Source organism: Rhinatrema bivittatum, chromosome 3, assembly GCF_901001135.1.
Source record: "Rhinatrema bivittatum chromosome 3, aRhiBiv1.1, whole genome shotgun sequence".
Classification (NCBI taxonomy): domain Eukaryota; kingdom Metazoa; phylum Chordata; class Amphibia; order Gymnophiona; family Rhinatrematidae; genus Rhinatrema; species Rhinatrema bivittatum.
The window spans coordinates 352,108,918-352,128,095 of NC_042617.1; the positions used below are offsets into that span (position 1 = coordinate 352,108,918).

Below are 19,178 nucleotides of genomic sequence, written 5' to 3' on the forward strand. Positions count from 1 at the left end.
AGATGTTACTTCAAACTTTGTACATCATGTAAGATTTTTGAGAAACAGACAATTTTGTGTTACAATAATTGTGAAATTTTAAAACATAATCTCGCGTACATATATTTTCTTGCTGGACAGTAGTTTTTATGATTTTTAAAATTCATGTCATATTTTTGATGGTCATAAGCAACGTAACATGTAACAGAGACTAACTTTTTTAAAAATACACCAAGAAACTCTGCCTGATCATGCCAGAACTTGCTCGGGCAAGCCTTAGCTCGGCTGCAAGATTCCAACTTGTTTCCATGAGGACGCAGCCTTATATAAGTAGCAGCAATGAGTAGTCTCCTATGCAATGTCTATGTGAATGAGCAAATCGTATTGCTAAAACTGAGTTTAAAGCTTGTGGATTTATTTTTGTTACATCTGTGGTGAGTTTACTCTGAAAGCACAGAAAAGGAGTATGACTCCATTCATTAAGAAGGCATACGAGTTATACTTTGGGTGCAAAATTGGTGACCAGGACAGAGCATGGGCTCCTCATATATGTTGTGCATCTTGCACCAGTAGTCTGCAAGCTTGGCTGAAAGGTGTGCGACCATCCATGCCGTTTGCCATCCCAATGATATGGAGTGAACAGAAAGATCATATAACTGACTGTTACTTCTGCATGACAAATGTGTCAGGATACTCATCAAAGAACAGGAAGATTATTGAGTACCCTAAGCTTGCATCGGCAATGAGACCAGTGTCGCATGACGACAGTCTTCCTGTTCCAAAACCATCAGAGGTGTGGACTCTTGATGATGAGGATGAGGAGGTAGACAATGATGGCGAGCCTTCGCAGATGGGAGTTGTGGCTGTTCCTGACTTTGTGCCATCAACATCCAGCGATCCTCATTTAATATCTTAGTCAGAGCTGAACAATCTGGTCAGAGATTTGGCTTTATCGAAGAGTCAGGTGGAGCTGCTTGGGTCAAGGATGGAATCTTTTGTCATCTGATACAAAAATTTCAGTATTTTGCAGCCGTCATGAAGATTTGACAAAATATTTCAACCAAGTAGACAGTCTGACCTTTTGCTGTGACATCAATGGATTGTTTTGTGCTCTTGGATATGACCACGACCCAACAGAATGGTAACTGTGTATTGATTCATCAGTCTTAAGTTTGAAGGGTGTTTTGCTGCACAACAGCAATATCTACCCATCAATACCTGTCAGACATGCCGTTCATATGAAAGAAATGTATGAGAACATGCAGCTACTGCTGAACCACATTGAGTACTCAAGGTACAACTGGAATTTGTGTGGTGATCTCAAGGTAGTTGCAATTCTACTGGGTCTGCAGCTTGGTTACACAAAATATTGTTGCTTCCTTGTGAGTGGGACAGTCGAGCAAGAGATTTGCATTACATCAGAAAAGTCTGGCCTCTCGGCAAGAAATTGGTTCCAATGCAAGTAGAAAGTTGCACACGACCCATTGTTGGATCCAAGTAAGATATTTCTTCCACCTTTGCACATCAAACTTGGGCTGATGAAAAACTTCGTTAAGGCAATGAACAAGCAAAGTAAAGCCTTTGATTATTTGTGGGAAACATGATGCCAAGATAAAAGAAGGTGTTTTCCTTGGCCCACAAATCTGAGCTGTGATGAAGGACAGCCACTTTGATGGTCTTCTGCAAGGTACAGAATGTTTTGTGTGGATAGCCTTCAAGAATGTCATTTGTAACTTTCTAGGCAACTATAAGGCAGCAGACTATGTCGAACAGGTTGAAAATCTGCTTCAGGCATACAGATTGATGAAGTGCAACATGTCATTGAAGATACATTTTCTTCTTTCCCACTTGGACTTCTTCCCAGACAACCTTTGCACTGTGAGTGATGAACATGGTGAAAAGTTTCATCAAGACATTGTCAAAATGGAGAAATGATATCAAGGCAAGTGGAACCTGTTGCGTCCGTCGGTCTCAGATGGCTTTGACCGACATGCCTCACCTCTATTTCAGCCTTCTCCACCAGCCTCGGGAGAATGGCGTCCGTAGCACCTTCTTGCCGCACCCTCCGGGTTCCCTGGAGCGGCTCTGGCGTGGCGTCCTGCAATGTTGACCTGAGGCCTCCTAGGGCACGTGTGCGCACACGCCTCATGTCTTGTAGCAGTGTTGGTGCAAACCAAGGGGGCGTCCCCTGTGAGTGACGTCACTGTTTACGTATTCAAAAGGTTGTCCATTTGCTGACTCTCACTGAGTTAGCAACAGATTGGATTCATTCTGGTCTGAAGCTGCTCTGTCGCTTCTACTCTGTTGGAACTACCTTCACCCTCCGGGGTTCTACTAACCTGGGTACCCGCTCCTCGGGGGCCCTTTAATTATTTCCAGGTGCCTATCCTAAATACAGGTACTCGCTCCTTGAGGGCCTGTGTGTCTATCCTGGTGCCTGCTACCAATTCTTCAACCTGCTGGAACACTACCTATCAGCTACAGAGAGTGAGTACAACTTCTCCCAGACTGTCCATCTACAGCTCCTCACTGCCCATCTGCATCGGGCCCTACACCACCATTTTAGAACGGGTCTCATCTGCTGAGGATTACAGACTGTTAATACCTATCCTCTCTCTACTGCTCATTGGGAACTCTATCTACTCAGCTACCAGGAAGTGTATTATAACATCTGCCAGTCTCTCTCTCCTACAGTGCCTTACTGGACATCTGCATTGGGGCCTTACAACCATTGTGGGACGGGTTTCCTACGCCAAGGATCACAGACTGTTGCTATCTAATCTACTCTCTACTGCCACCTCTGGTGGACCACACTAGCTGTATAATAAAAGATATATTCTCTGGGGTAGATTTTAATAAAATATGCCCGTGCGAACAAGAGCACATTGGATTTTAATAGATATGCGCGTAGCCGCACGTATCCTTTAAAATCCGGGGTCGGTGCACGCAAGGCTGTGCAAAATTGGCAGCCTGTGCGCGCCGAGCCGCACAGCCTGCCTCCGTTCCCTCCGAGGCTGCTCCATGTTAACTTATATATATTAGAGATGTGAATCGTGTGCCCGATCGTCTTAACGATCGGGTTCGGCTGGAGGGAGAAAAAAATCTGATCGCTGGAAATGTGAATTGGAATCGGTTCCAATTCACATCGTTAATTTTTTTTTAGTGAGGCCCGACCCTTTAAAATTGACCCTTTACCTTCCCCCACCCCCCCGAATCCCCCAAAACTTTTTACGAGTACCTGGTGGTCCAGTGGGGGCACGGAGACTGATCTCCCGCTCTCGGGCCATCGGCGCCATTTTGACTGCCACTCAAAAATGGCGCCGATGGCCCGATTAAAAAAAACCCACCTGACCCTTTAAAGATGACCCCTTAACTTCTCCCACCCTCCCAATCCCCCCCAAAACATTTTTAAGTTACCTGATGCTCTAGTGGTGGTCCCGGGAGCGATCTCCCATTCTCGGGCCATCGGTTGTCAATCATAAAGATGGCGCCGATGGCCCTTTGCCCTTACCATGTGACAGGGTATCCGTGCCATTGGCTGGCCCCTGTCACATGGTAGGAGCACTGGATGGCCGGCGCCATCTTTAAAGATGGGACGGCCATCTTTACGATGGTGGTGGCCATCTTTAAAGATGGAGCCGGCCAGCCAGTGCTCCTACCATGTGATAGGGGCCGGCCAATGGCACGGATACCTTGTCACATGGTAAGGGCAAAGGGCCATCGGCGCCATCTTTATGAGTGGCAGCCGACGGCCCGAGAACGGGAGATCGCTCCCGGGACCACCACTAGAGCACCAGGTAATTTAAAAATGTTTTGGGGGGATCGGGAGGGTGGGAGAAGCTAAGGGGTCATCTTTAAAGGGTCAGGTGGGTTTTTTTTTAATCGAGCCATCGGCGCCATTTTTGAGTGGCAGCCAAAATGGCGCTGATGGCCCGAGAGCAGGAGATTGGTCCCCTCGCCCCCACTGGACCACCAGGTACTCGTAAAAAGTTTTGGGGGGGTTCGGGGGGGGGAGTGGGGGAAGGTAAGGGATTAGTTTTATAGGGTCGGGGTGGGTTTAGGGGTTGTTTTGGTGTGCCGGTTTTCCCGCCCTCCCCCCAAATAACTCCCGTAGGTGAACACTAACGGGAGTAACGATTTTTCACGATAAATCGTGAAAATTTCTATTGTATCGTGCACTGTACCGATTTTTGACGATTTAAAAAATATCGGACAATTTTTTTAAATCGTCAAAAAACGATTCACATCCCTTATATATATATATATATATATACATCAAATGTCTTCATCAAAAGAACAACCCAACATTCTACCTCTGCCTCCCAGACCCATTTCATCCCTTAGTCTTCCAAATTTTCACTGGCAGGTAAGATTTAGTGTCCCTCTTGTCAGTTGTGATACCAAAGTTAAAATGGCACCCCTTTGCCTTTGACCTGCATACAGTCAAGCTAGCATGGGAAAACCTGAGATCCTGAGCATGGCAGCACTACCTTTAATGCTGCCACATCCTGCAGAGCTCCCCTTTCCAAATTTGTGACCGGTGGGGAGTGCAGGTACTTTTGTACCTGTATTCTTTACAGCTGTTTTGAAGCAGGTGTGAGGTACAAGCATTAAGTACACACAATTATTATTATTTAATTTGACTGATGGCCTTTTGATACAGTGTCATCAAAGCGGGATTTCAAAATGAAATCTGCACATGCCCTTGACTTGGTCAGCCCCAGCCCTGCCTCTATTACTACTACTGACATTTCTATAGTGCTACACGACATACGCAGTGCTGTCAAACATACATATCGACAATCCCTGCTCGATAGAGCTTACAATCTAATAAGACAAACAAACAGGACAAGAGACTTTAGATATAAAGCAAGACAATGTTTAAAAAGAAAAGAAAGTTAGTTAACAAGATTAAAAGCAAACAATCAGGCATAAGATTTAAAAGCGGTTTCAAAAAGGTGGGTCTTTAGATGGGATTTAAACATGGGAAGAGAGGGAGCACAACACACCGGTTCAGGAAGACTGTTACTTAATTGCTAAAAGTATGTGCACTGTCACAGAGTGCCAAATGACACGGGGTAATTTTCATAGTGCAGATTTACACTAATAAACACCTACCTAAGAGGGATTGAAAATTGCTTCTCTGTGACAAAACATGACCCTCCCCCCTCAAAAAACAAAACAAAACAGGGAATTTGTTTTATTAGAAAACTTGAGCCATCATGTTATGTAGACCCCTGGTTGGCTTAGGTTGAAAGAGGGTTAGAAGTCCATCAACTTCATCCTTCTTGTGATTGACTGATAATTCTCTCTCTCTACATAGTAATCCAGGGGCAGGGAAATAAAGAATCAGAGCACAGTGGCTAGCTCTGCCAGCATGCTAAAAATACCTTTCCTATGCCAAGTGTGACCATTGTCTTGTAATACCTGGATTACCACGTTTCCCTAACACATAGTGATACCATCTTATGCAACGATATCTTTTTCGTCTAAAAATATGCAGTGTTTCAACATCACGTGTGCTGTTAGGCATCTGGACTCAATTAACATCTTCAGGTCAATTTTAAATAAGCTGCTGAATCGTCCAATACACACACACTTTTCAGCCTACAAAATCCTACCTGATCTTCAAATGCAAACTACCCACATAGTTTTTATTTGAAAATCGGGTGGTCAATCATATGGTCTGCACATGTTTAAGTTGTCTCCAATGGGACCATAAAGTATGTGCTTTGACGACTTGCATACATTTTTGAAACATCAATGCACATGCATAGATTTCTCCCCTGAGCAACATACACACTTAAGAATGATTCTTTTTACTGTGTCTAAAAGTTCATGTGTGGTCAAAGTAGGCACATATTTTGTAGCTGGCTGAAAATCCACTTGAGCTTATTTAGCCATTCTAATTGCACAACCTCTGATTTTAGCTCTGTAATTCCCCTACCTCAAAGATGTACCCCTTTACTTTTAAGAACATAAGAACATAAGAAAATGCCATTCTGGGTCAGACCAAGGGTCCATCAAGCCCAGCATCCTGTTTCCAACAGTGGCCAATCCAGGCCATAAGAACCTGGCAAGTACCCAAAAACTAAGTCTATTCCATGTAACCATTGCTAATGGCAGTGGCTATTCTCTAAGTGAACTTAATAGCAGGTAATGGACTTCTCCTCCAAGAACTTATCCAATCCTTTTTTAAACACAGCTATACTAACTGCACGAACCACATTCTCTGGCAACAAATTCCAGAGTTTAATTGTGCGTTGAGTAAAAAAGAACTTTCTCCGATTAGTTTTAAATGTGCCCCATGCTAACTTCATGGAGTGTCCCCTAGTCCTTCTACTATCCGAAAGAGTAAATAACCGATTCACATCTACCCGTTCTAGACCTCTCATGATTTTAAACACCTCTATCATATCCCCCCTCAGTCGTCTCTTCTCCAAGCTGAAAAGTCCTAACCTCTTTAGTCTTTCCTCATAGGGGAGTTGTTCCATTCCCCTTATCATTTTGGTAGCCCTTCTCTGTACCTTCTCCATCGCAATTATATGTTTTTTGAGATGCGGCGACCAGAATTGTACACAGTATTCAAGGTGCGGTCTCACCATGGAGCGATACAGAGGCATTATGACATTTTCCGTTTTATTCATCATTCCTTTTCTAATAATTCCCAACATTCTGTTTGCTTTTTTGACTGCCGCAGCACACTGAACCGACGATTTCAATGTGTTATCCACTATGACACCTAGATCTCTTTCTTGGGTTGTAGCACCTAATATGGAACCCAACATCGTGTAATTATAGCATGGGTTATTTTTCCCTATATGCTGTGCTGAGTTGCTTCATCAATGTGTTTTTTTCAACCAAGTTTAGCCTCATAGTAAAAGAAAGGAGCGGAATATTCAAATGCTAATTAACCAGTTAAGTCTGACTTATCTGGCTAAGGGGATCATTTTCCATAGCTTTCGCATGCAAAAAGGGAATTTTCGCGTGCGATTGGGTGATCGGGGTGGAGTCGGCCCTGGAAGAGGAGTCGAGGTGGCAATGGGGCCAATACTGCGGCCCCATTGCCACCGCCCATTTGCTGGCGGCAAAAGGTAAGGACCCTTAGTGCTGCTAGTTTTGCGCCGAATAACTACACCTTTTGGTGTAGTTATTCGGTGCAAAAGCTGGCAGCCAGCGCACCACAGTGGTGCGATGACTGCCAGCTTTCGCAGGTCTGCCCCCCGCTTTGTCCCCCGATACCACGTGATTCACTATTCTCTGTGAGAATAGTGAATCCAGGCCTATGTAGCTAGCCGGAAAAGTTTTGGGCGAGCTGTGGGCAGATTGGAGTGGCATTACTTATCTGGCTAAGCAGAACTAAATATGGGATATTCAGCAACATAGTCATGTTGCTGAATATCCCATGTAAGTAGCTGGATAAGTTTTATTTGGCTAACTTAGATACACATTTTGTTTTAAATATTGACCTCTAGGAGACTAAATTTAGCTGCTCAGCCCAGTAATTTTTTAAAGACTTTGAACTAACTGACGTTATATTGATGATATATTTGTTGTCTGGCAAGGTTCATCCACATCACTTATGCAGTTTCATTCCTGGCTGAATTCTCGTGGTTCTGATCTAAAATGTACTGTCACTTTTCATGAACAAGAAATTGCTTTTCTTGACATCAAAATTTTGAAAGACCATTTGATGTTGAAAACTTCTATTCATCACAAACTAAATGAACGTAACAATTTGCTTTTTTATGACAGCTTTCATCTTGTCAACTTCAAAGGAATCTTCCTTTGGGACAATTTCTCCAATTATGGAGGCTTTGCTCTGACACTGGTGAGTTCAAATTTGCAGGCTAAGGTGATGACTATTGACTAACCGTTTTTTAGACAGAGGTTATCCAGTTTCATGTGTCAAAACTGCGTACTGGCATGCTTTGTACAGCAATCGTGACCTTCTGTTACAACACGTACATTAGATCCATCTGACAGACAGACATTGGTCCTAAGACATTCTACAATTTCCACATTGATTTGTAGATAAATTTGTATACACTGGCCAATTTTACAACACACTCACCCTCTGTTCCAAGAGCCAATTAGATTTGCTTTCTCAAGAGATCACAACATACACTATCAAGTGATTAAAGCCTCAAGCTTTCAACCTGAACCTCAAGTGAGCTTAGAAAACAACCGTGAGGAATGTCCTTGATGTGCGCTTAAAATTCAAGAAGATTTCAATACCCTACAATCTGGTAAATCTGTTCCTGTAATCATGGTCATTTCCTGTAGAGCATCCTTTGTGATTTACTTTCTAGGCTGTCCTGCCATTTATTTTACATCAGAATGACCAAACTCATGTTGACGATTTGCTTGACCGAACATAAAAGTTGTCTTTGTACTTGTAAAATAGAAGCACCATTGGTTGTCTATTTTTTGGAACATGATCATACTTTTTCAGACATATGTTGGGGCATCTTAGAGAAGGTGCAAGAACACTGGCATGGGGGGATAGGGTCTCAATTTGGCACAAAAAGAACAATCCTGGATTTTCCCTCCGAGGCCGCTCCGATTTCAGAGCGGCCTCAGAGGGAACAGGGAAAGTCATCGGGGCTCCCCTAGGGCTCGGCGCGCACAAGGTGCACAAGTGTGCACTCGCTTATGCGTGCCGCCCCCGGATTTTAAAACATGTGCACGGCTGCGCGCACATGTTATAAAATCGAGCGTAGATTTGTGCATGCCGGGTTGCTAGCACAAATCTATGCCCGCGTGTACCTCTTAAAATCCGGCCTTAAGTTTACCATTGCTATGTTCTACAATGTTTGCTTATATCCTTTTGACAAATGGCTCCCACCTGTTTAAAATGTTTTACATGTCTCTCATGTCATTCTATAGAGAGCACAAGTCAGCGTTTTTCTTTGACATTCAAGCTTTTGAAGCACACATACACCATTGATGTGGGTTCATGGGTTGGTATATTTTCATTTACAATTGAAGCCCCCGAAGCAGGCTCTCCAAAATATGGTGCCATGTCCGGCACAGTGGAACTTTAGTTTTGAGCACAAGTAAGCATCATTTTTTCAATACACATTTTATTTGGATTTTTTTGATGTTCCACGGACTTTGCGCAGATATTTAATAAGAACTTATAAGACCCTTGGACGTATGATTATACATGACCGTTCTTGCGAAGAAAAGTGTTGAACTAAGTAACTGTTTTGCTGTTATGATGTTAATTTATTTGTTAATTTATTTGTTAATTTAACAAAATTAAAAAATACATTTTTACACTGCATTTAATTCTGTGCCTATCTGAATATGTAAATTTGAGTGGATGAGTGTTTTGTTTTTATTAAAATTCTCTCTTAGCCAGTTCAATCCCTTTGAATACTCACCAAACTTTTCTGAACTTGATTGCCTTTACTGGTTTACTGGAAATTTAGAGAAGTAGTTTCAGGGGACTTAACAGCAATCTTGTTTTAGAAGAACCCAATCCTCTGAGATCTTGGAACTTAAGCAGAGTCAAGCTTGGCTAGCACTTGCATAGGGGACCACCAGGAAAGTGTGAGTGTTGTGGGATGCAGAAGGCAATGCAAATGTCTGCGATATTCTGCTAATAAAAAGTCAGGGTGGGTGGTGACACCTAACCCTCAACACCCCAAAATAGCTAAAAGGAGGCTAGGAAAGCCAATGAACAAGTTTCAGAGAATGTCAATGATAAAAAAACCATTTACCTGATAACATGTCGACTGAATATTGAACTTGGTTTGCCAGAAAACAAAATAGTCTGATTCACTGATTCAACCCTTTGTCTAATGAATTTATTTGCAATACACAATCCATGTGTAACGGTGTACAAGTCTGATTTTTTTTCCAAAATGTTTCATTAATTATAAACTTATTGAAACTTTAGTCGGTGTATAGTGACTATAATTTAAGTGAACTAAAAGACAAAGGGGGTCATTTTTCAAAATGCGGTAAGGCATTTTCGCATGCGTTAAGGGCTTATCGCATGCGAAAAGCCCCGTTTTCGCATGCGATAGGCCTTTAACGCATGCGAAAACGTGTTTACCGCATGCGATCGCACCATATCGTATGGTGCGATGCAAATTCCAAAAATGGGAGGAGTTGGGGCGGAGAGTGGGCTGGGTTAGCCTCTCTGCGAAGAGCTATCGCACAGCCATAATGCAGATTTTAACTACACCTCTTTGAAATGTGTTAGCGGCCGTGCCCATGCGGTAAGGTTTTATCACCATTTGTGATGTGTCTCGTAAGGCTTATTTCAGATGATTTGAAGGCTTCAGAGCCCCGGGGGGGGGGGGAAGAGAGAGAGAGAGAGAGAGAGAGAGAGAGAGAGAGAGAGAGAGAGAGAGAGAGAGAGAGAGAGTGTGAGCCTGGCCATAATAGCATGTCCCATAGGCAGGTATTTGTATCCCTATGATAGGCCCACCTAGTAACTCGAGGTGGGGATTAGGTAAGAGTGTAGGGGGTTAGGGGCCACTTTGACATTCTACGTGACACCTACGAACAGAACAGTGGTCTCTTGTGAAGATTTGCTGGCCTTCGGAGTGAGGAAACTCACTCTAAGATGAGATTTGGGCAAGGTTCTCTCAACCTAGCTTGATGTTACCCAGGTAGAGAGTCCATCAAGCTAGGTTGAGAGAACCTTGCCCAAATCTCATCTTGGAGTGAGTTTCCTCACTCCGAAGGCCAGCAAATTTTCACAAGAGACCACTGTTCTGTTCGTAGGTGTCACGTAGAATGTCAAAGTGGCCCCAGGGATACAAATACCTGCCTATGGGACATGCTATTATGGCCAGTCTCTTTCTCTCTCTCTCTCTCTCTCTCATCATTAACAACCGGTTCCCCAGTGGTTGAATGCAGGAAATACAACAGGTCTGGCACTTATCGCAGAATCTGAAATGGTATCGCAATGTGCACTAACTTAGCTCTTCGCACAGGTAATTATTGCGATAAATAGTATATTAGCATAAAACACGCCCCTTTTGCTATCGCATGCGGTACTTACCGCATTTTGATAAATCCAGGCCAAAGTGAGGTATTTCCAAGACATTTACTTCCACTTCAGCTGGGAGAATTCTGCATTTTAATTTACAGTAGTGGCACTGATAAGGATAAATGCCCCGCTAATAAAAGTTATCAGACAAAGGAAACACAATCCGATTATTGACTTCCCATCACATTAATGCTTTGCTTATTTTACTTTTCCAGATAAATGAAGGAGTACCTGAGCAGAAGATATGTAGTTCTGGATTTCTCACTGGAGAAAACCATTTCATTCTGGAGATTTTAAATTTGAAAAAGGTAACAGTAACTTGGGGGAGTGGTGAGAGAAGGCGAGAGAGATGCCCCCAACCGACCCGAGCACTGTGAAAGGACTGCTTTCTATTAAACAGCCTCGGAGAAACAGCTGGGAACCCGAGAGGAGGCGGAGTTTGATGACATCATCTACAAGTGCCTGCCTTTAAAATCAAACGGCAGACGCAGGAGAGATCGGAGAGTGGTGAGAGAAGGAGAGAGAGATGCCCCCAACCGACCTGAGCACTGTGAAAGGACTGCTTTCTATTAAACAGCCTCGGAGAAACAGCTGGGAACCCGAGAGGAGGCGGGGTTTGATGACATCATCTACATGTGCCTGTCTTTAAAATTGAACGGCAGACGGTGCACCATCGCCATCAGCGAGCCTAAGCCGCACGCTCCGAAGGGGCGCGTGGCTTGGTCCGGCTTAGTCTGGAAAGTCGGACAATCCGGCACTTGGTATCGTGATTTTTGAGTGAATATTTTGGTGAACTTTCACTGTCTACTCATCCCCAAAGCCTTATGGGGAGGAAAAGAAAAGTTAAAAGTTTACCAATATCACCAATAACAACAAGAATCCCTATGGCTGATCATGTGTTCAAACGGATTGAATCACCGAGTGAGGACAATATGGGGGAGCAATTTTCAGCTTCCCTAAGTCCTGGTGAAGGACCATCACTTACTCCACAACCTGTGGCATCGTTACCGGAAGGTTTTTTGCACCTAGAAGCTGACAGTCAACCTAATGGAAGTGTCTGTGCAGCCTCAGGAGAAACAAAGATAAGTAATCAACTATCTATATTGGATAAAGGACATGTTAAAAGGGAATTGAAAAGGCCTGACCAGTGGCCTATCAATCCCCCTGATAATATAACCTTGCAAGATATATGGAAATTGATGTCAAATGTTAATAATAATGTCATACAATTGAATGAGTCTCTGTCAGCTGTAGTAAATTCCAATAAGGTACAGATAGAAGAATAAATAAATGAAGTAATCAGTTTAAAAGAAGATATGGAAAAAATTACATCTAAGATTAAATTGTTAGAAAATACTGAAACTGCTCATATTAGAGAGAATCTCTCTATTCAAAGAGAGCTAGAAAATCCTGAGAACATAATGAGATATAAAAATTTGCATTTGGTTACCTTCCCGCAAACAAGGCTTTTGTCATCTAGTGAGATGTTTAAAAAATATTTAAGGGAAGTAATGCAATATGAAGAGAAAGAGATACCAGCAGTTTCCAAAATTTTTTATTTTCCAAAAAAAATTGGAGAAAAGGAAGAGGAAAGTTCTGAGACATCAAGAGCTGGAGTCTCGACCTTCCTTGAACAGTCCATAGATATTATCCATAAGAGGGCTACCTTATTTGTGTCATTTCAGTTTAGAAGCTGACAAAGATAAAGTGTTTAGGGATTTTCTTAAACATAAAGGGGCAGATTTTAAAAGGCCTGAGCGCGTAAATCCTTCTGGATTTACGCGCGCAGGGCCCTCGCACGCCGGCGCGCCTATTTTGCATAGGCCGCCGGCGCGCGTAAAGCCCTGGGACGCGCGTAAGTCCCCGGGCTTTGGGGAGGGGGGGCGGGGAGGGGGTGTGCCGTGGCGTTTTGGGGGGCGGGCCCGGAACACGGAGTGGGGCTGGCGTAACTTTGCCGACAAAGGTAGGGGGGGGGGGGTTAGATAGGGCCGGGGGGGTAAGTTAGGTAGGGGAAGGGAGGGGAAGGTGGGGGAGGGCGAAGGAAAATTCCCTCCGAGGCCGCTCCGAAATCGGAGCGGCCTCGGACGGAACAGGCAGCGCGCGCTGGGCTCGGTGCGCGCAGGTTGCACAAATGTGCACCGCCTTGCGCGCACCGACCCCGGATTTTATAAGATACGCGCGGCTATGCGCGTATCTTATAAAATCCAGCGTACTTTTGTTCACGCCTGGTGCACGAACAAAAGTACGCGGTCGCGTATTTTTTTAAGATCTACCCCAAAGATTTGAATTTCTGTGGACAGAGAATCTTAATTTTCCCTGATGTCTCATGTGCCACACAGGCAAAAAGGAAACATTTCCTCTCCTTGAAGGACAAATTGCTTGCTTTGGGAGCAAGCTTTTTCTTAAATTATCCATGTTTATGTTTAGTAACCTATCAAGGAAACAAATATAGTTTCTCTGATCCTCTGCAGTTGGAGACATTTATGCAGGATAAGAAAGTATTACGAAGTAGTAATGATGATCAATAGAAGTTCTATTTTCTCTCTCTCTGTCTCAATATTAGATTTATTTGATTAATATGTACAAGTAATGCTCCCCTGGTTATGTGTTATGTAATGGAGATGTAAATGATTATGGTAACTATTATTATGAAATATAATTAGGTCTGTATTACTTCTTGATATTTTTGTTTAAAACTTTTAAATGAAAATTCAATAAAGAAAAAATTGAAAAAAAAAAACCCAAAACTAACGGGTAACTTTAAAATGAGCGTATTTACGCCCACATTTGCGTGTACATGCATACAAGCGCACCTATACAGAAATTTTAAATTGACCATTCAAGTGCATGTATATGATTTAAAATAAATCTAGCGCATATGTATGCTCTTAATTTTAAGTAGTTACATAAGCAAATATTATTCGTATATCTTCCTTAGCAATTTGTCGGCTTTAATGGGTGCAGCTAGGCTGATTTTAAAACATGCACGCTTGAAGGAAATTGCAATTTTGACTAATTAGTCCACCAGTTTACCCCGTCTCTCTCTTGATCATTGAGACTCTCCTGGTTCTTCAGCCTGCACCCAGTTTACCCAGATCTCTCACCCAGTCATTTTAGGCCTAAAACGAGTTTTCTTCAGACTTAAACCTCAACAAGAGTAGAAGTGAATAAGCACTGGTAACAGCCCGAGGCACGCTGCAGGAGTTGGATTTAAAATCTGTATTTATGTGTGTAAATGTTGACCCCACCCGAGAATGCCCCAACGCCACACCTTTTTTTCCGTACATTAGGTTGCTTGCGCTTGCACATATGCGCATGTAATTGGGTCATTTTAAAATACTAATTTCTCATGCTTGGCTCAAATACTTGTGTACATGGACATTTTAATGCAAGCAACCCTTTTTAAATACACCTCAAAGTTTGTAAATGTATGAGTATATGAGTGTATATGCAAGTGAGTGTGCGTGTATGTGTGTTGTGAGAGAGTGAATGAGAAAAATTAGGTGAGAGAAAAGGAAAAGTAGGGTTCCAGAAATATCCTCCGTTATCGTCTGCTATACAGAGTAGATAAACTGAAGCACGATAATACATTTGTTGCCTAGTAAATGGTTAGTTATTTAATAACATGAAATGTTTATTACATAATGTGAGGCAGTGCCCCTAGTGTTCCCTTGTGAGCAGGTTCAGGACCAGACAAGGAGCCGAGTCCCCTTTAAATCCTCTAGAGGGAAAATGTCTATGGGCGGGACCCTGCCAGGCGGGAGGTACTTGAAGAGCATGCCCAGTACAGGGAGGATAAGTTGCTGAGTCAGTGGGGAGAGGATGGGTCCCGTGGATCTGGGAGTAGGAGCTCCAAGTTGTGTCTGAGAGTGGGATCTCCAGAACTCTCTCTGGGAGAGGGTAGACAGACTTCTGGGAAGTACCTAAGAGATATTATGAAAGTAGGCAGACTTCTGGGAAGTGTCTTGTTAGTTGAGACTAGAGAATAGTCTTTGTGTTTTCCAATCCTGACAGTGTTGAGTGTGGCCCTGGAAATAAATGCACTGAAGTTACAGCTGAGTCTGATTGTGATTCCTCTGGCTGTGTCCAAGCCCCTGACCGCTCGAGTGTCACACATAGCAAATAGCTTCACCGTGAAATAAACATTATGACATTTTCATACATTGGACTCGTAGCATCACAAACATTCAACACAAGTTTGGCAAAATGCACTTAGAATCATAAAATAAGCATCACTAGTACTGTGCCCATGGCTATGTCTCCATTACCATGGAATTCTTTAAATGTCAGGGAAATCACAGCAATATTTAAACTTATATCTGTTTCTCTATAAATCATACTTACAAAGATTTTTGCAGACTGCATCACCCACAGCTTTGTTTTAAAATATCCCACGTATAATAGTCTATAACCACACATCTAAATATACTTTTAATCAATATTTTCATGACTTTCCAAGGAGCTCTTTAAAGTCCCATCTAAATAATTGATCTGCTATCACTGTCTCCTGTATTCTAACTGGAAATGTACTGAACTGCTACTATCTGTGCAGGTTTGGGAAGATTTTTAACTGCTCGGAGATTAAACTCTGGATTGTTTAAATGACAAGACAGTTCCTACCAAAAACAGCTGAGCCATTAAATTTTGTTGCAGCTTTAGAATTTGCCTTGAAGATATTGGGAGCAAAACATCATAGTATAAAGTGGGATGCTGAAAGCAGGTCTGTCAAGGAGGATATTGTAAATAAATGTAAAGCAAGAGTCACAGTTTTAGAGGAGGAGAAGAGAAGCTTCCCTTCGAGAGGTTCCCTCGATTATTGCTCTGCCACTTGATTACAATCCAACCAAATGTTGAAGAGGTCATGTGAAAATTTCCAGCAGGGGTGGATTACCCTATCGGACAATGGGGACAACAAACCCCAGTGGGCCAGTCCTTCTGGAAGTGCTGACTTTGCTTGCTTGTGTGTCTGCAGGTTGCCTGGGAAAAAATAATAGGAGGGGAGAAGATATATTAGGGAGTAGAGCAGCTCTTCATTGGTCTGCTCTGCTCTCTCTACTCCAAAATCACCCTTTCCCTCTTGTATCTTACAACACAGGGGGAAGGGGCTGGATTAGTGAGTACAGTGGCTCTTCTCAGCTATTTCTGTTCCAGCATTTGCCTCTTCCCTGCCCTCCCCCCCCCCCCCTCACAAGCCTTCCCTATAGGCTGAGGGACATTCATGCATAAACTCTATGTGCCTATGCCTAGGGAGAGAGAGAATGGTGGGGTTAGTTCTGTGGCTGGTCAGGGGAAGGGGGAAATGCTAGGATTATTCCTGGAGATTTAGGGGGAAAATATATGTATGAGAGTGGGAGTGGGAGGGAAGAGAAATCTGATGCACACATCCCTACTCATAAATCACATCTTGGGGATCTCGGGGTGACCACAACTGAAATGTTTCCTGGTACAGAGTTTGCAGAAGGGTGGCTGGGTGGAGGTTGGAGGAAGGGATCCTGTTCAGACTACATACAAAAACTATGCAGGAAATAAAACCAGGCCTGGCAGTGTCCTCTGAAGTGGGGTAGGTGTTAATCCTGATCATAAAAAAAAAAAAAAAGGGTATATTTATTTCTGACCCCAGGCAGCTTTCTTGCTGCCTGATTCACTTATGGCTTTTCTCCCATTCTGTGTCTTTGGGAAAATACCTTGATGAATCAGACCCTTGGTTTTTTTTTAAGTGATACGATTGTTTCTAAGCACCAGACCTCAACTGTGTCCCAGAATTTACAGGGCTGCTCTCTCTCTACCTTGAATCATCTTTTCTTCTTTTGTCGCCATTTTGGTTCCCCTATTTATGGCGGCCTTACAATAGCAACAAATGTATTAGAATGTCTGTAATTTCTTGGGAGATGTTGGCATTTTTGTTTCTTGCTCATATTCTTCTTAAGAGTTTGTTTCTTGAAGTATAAAATTGAAAGTTATTATCAATAAAAGTTGGGGGGGGTTTGTTTTGTTTTTTTTAAATCTAACCAGCTGTGAAGGAGAAACATTGAACTGTTAAGACATGTTGGACGCATGCCAAATGGAGACATCTAGTAAGAGAATAAGCAGTGAAATATGTTTAGAAAGTGGGTGAGTGAGTCAGCCAGGTTTGTGGGGAGAGGAAGGACTTGTGCTAATGGAGCCAAATGCCCTGCAACAAGGTGAGGGAGGAGGAGGGAGGGATACTGAGACACTTGTGGGGGAGGAGGTGAAGGGGAGAGAGATTTCTTCCTCCATGCATTCTTGCTCCTGCCTTGTCCCTCTTCTCCCCGGGCTGATCTTCTTTTGTCAAAATCAGCCCTTAGCACCGAAAATACTTTGTTGCAAAAAAGGTGAAGCGAAAGCAGAAGAATTAGAAGCTGGGCCTGTCTGGCAGGCTGCACTTTCTTCCTAATCTTCCACTGCTGGCATTTAAATGTCTCTCCACAATGACCTCTTTTGTGAGGGTCCAGGGTGACTCCGCCCAGGTCCTGCAAGTGACTAGCAAGAGGGCTCCCCCAGTCTGTTCTCTTGCCTTCCCACAATTATACAAAGAAAGATTTCACAGGGTACCAGGAGTACAGGAGAAACCAAGGAGGAGGGGAGAATGACACTGAGAAAGAGAGAGGGAGGTAACAGAGAAGACACACTTGTGCACTTCAAAAATAAATCCGCATTTCTTTAAACAAGGCAAATGTATTTTCAAGGTAGTTCCCAGAAAAGAAAGATCTTTGCCGCCATTGACATTGTTACTGTGGCAAAGACCACTGTAGGTGTTCAGAGTCTTGAGGATGAGCCTCCAAAGCTGTTTTCACCTGCCCAGTTGTTTTGGTCTGAGTACACAGCTCATGTCAGTGAGCACTGAGGCAGTAATAGATTGTGTTGCAGCTATTTTAGTGTATATATTGACAGGTTATCATAGATTAAGAAATGGTCAGATGCAGGCTCCTTTTTAGGTCGGGGCAGCCAAATTTCTCCCTGAATCTTTCCCTTTGCATGCTTCTTTCTATCCCTAACCACATTCTTTGACATTGCTCTTTGAAGATCTTTACTGGCACAGATGGATCTAAATATGCAATCATGTCAGTTTTCTACTATCCTGGTACTCGCCACTCTCCGTTAGGGGTGTGCAAGCCAAAAAAATGTTGTTTTGTTGCAATTCTGTTTCATTGAAGTGTTTTTTCTTTTTTGTTTTAGCAAATAATGTGTGCGTTTCTGAAAAGATGCATACAAAATACAAAAGAAAATAAAAAAATGTATGTTTTGTGTTTTTTCTATTGTTTCTTTTTTAACATGACATGAAATGATATAGATAATGTCATTGGCATTGTCTGTGTCATTTCCAATGAAAGCACATCTCTACGCTCCTTGGAATTTCTCACATATATTTATTTCAAAACACATATAACCTGCAGATCTAAAAGTTTCTTGGCAGGAAACAACATAAGAACTAAAACACAATCACACATAACATTATAAATAATTAAAACCAAAAAGAAAAAGGATAAAAAGGAAAAAATTTAAGTAAGATACACAAGAAAGGCTCACTTGATCAAGAAACTTTAACCTTTTTTTTTTAAAGTTATCTAACAATCTAAACAGTGAGTCTCAGCAGGAATTGTGTTCCGTAATACGGAGGCTGCACTAGAAATACCACTAGAAACTTCTTTCTCCACCTAGCATATGTTATACCAGAAAACTTTTCAGTTGTGGTCACCCCGAGATTTGGTGTGGATTAGAAGGGATATTTGCATCAGATTTCTTTCTCCCCCCCCCCCCCCCCCCCCCCCCCCACACATATATATTCTCTATCTTTCTCTCTAAATCTCCAGGAATAACCCCATCATTTTGCCCTTTTCCTGACCATCCACAGAACTAACCCCATCATTCTCTCGCTCCCTAGGCATAGGCAGATCTCCATCAGACAAATTGTTGTAACTGGATGTACCTTCAAGAGCATCACCCTTTGAGACATGGAGTTTAGTAGGCCTCCTACTTCTTCTCTCTTCATTGACAAACAAGCCTCATATGCCAGGCTTAGTTGAATACCTGTTGGAAGTCAGCAGGATGAATAATGAGAAAAAGAGAACTGAGCTTGCTCAGTTTATTCTGGTCATGCTATTTAGTGTGCTCTTGCTATGATCTTGCCCCCAGAATATGAGATGGTCAGGTTAGTAAATAAACACCA

The 19,178-nt window shown here is 42.7% G+C and overlaps 1 long non-coding RNA gene across 1 annotated transcript in view; it reads left to right on the forward strand.

Moving 5' to 3' along the window:
• The window catches only part of LOC115087811, a 92,774-nt gene extending 80,052 nt beyond the window's left edge, over nt 1–12,722 (forward strand). Inside the window, exon 4 of the long non-coding RNA XR_003855620.1 lies at nt 11,206–12,722. This is a non-coding gene — a long non-coding RNA (uncharacterized LOC115087811). The remainder of the gene's footprint in view (nt 1–11,205) is intronic.
• The last annotated feature ends 6,456 nt before the right edge of the window (nt 12,723–19,178 follow it).